The sequence below is a fragment of the Arachis ipaensis genome, chromosome B5 (assembly GCF_059453495.1).
Source record: "Arachis ipaensis isolate K30076 ecotype BB chromosome B5, ASM5945349v1, whole genome shotgun sequence".
NCBI classification, from domain to species: Eukaryota; Viridiplantae; Streptophyta; class Magnoliopsida; order Fabales; family Fabaceae; genus Arachis; species Arachis ipaensis.
In genome coordinates, this window is record NC_142440.1 from 47,788,570 (window position 1) to 47,789,044 (window position 475).

At 41.3% G+C, this 475-nt stretch overlaps 1 non-coding gene across 1 annotated transcript; it reads left to right on the forward strand.

Moving 5' to 3' along the window:
* The first annotated feature begins 367 nt into the window (after positions 1 to 367).
* LOC148564086 (small nucleolar RNA R71) lies at positions 368 to 475 on the forward strand. The gene has a single exon (XR_015884664.1). It is a non-coding gene; the product is annotated as a small nucleolar RNA R71 (small nucleolar RNA).

A 475-nucleotide genomic window follows, 5' to 3' on the forward strand; every position in this document is an offset into this window, starting at 1 on the left:
TTGCAAGATTCTCAGGATCATAAGCTTCTTCTTCAGAAGATGCCTCTTGAGTACTGTTGGATGCAGCTTGCATTCCATTCAAACTTTGAGAAATCATATTGACTTGCTGCATCAATAGTTTGTTCTGAGCCAATATGGCATTCAGAGTATCAATTTCAAGAACTCCCTTCTTCTGAGGCGTCCCAATACTCACAGGATTCCTCTCAGAAGTGTACATGAACTGGTTATTAGCAACCATGCCAATGAGTTCTTGAGCTTCTGCAGGAATTTTCTTTAGGTGAATAGATCCACCTGCAGAAGTATCCAATGACATCTTAGCTAATTCAGACAGACCATCATAGAATATATCCAGGATGGTCCATTCTGAAAGCATGTCAGAAGGACACTTTTTGGTCAGTTGCTTGTATCTCTCCCAAGCTTCGTAGAGGGATTCACCTTCCTTCTGTCTGAAGGTTTGAACTTCCACTCTAAGCTT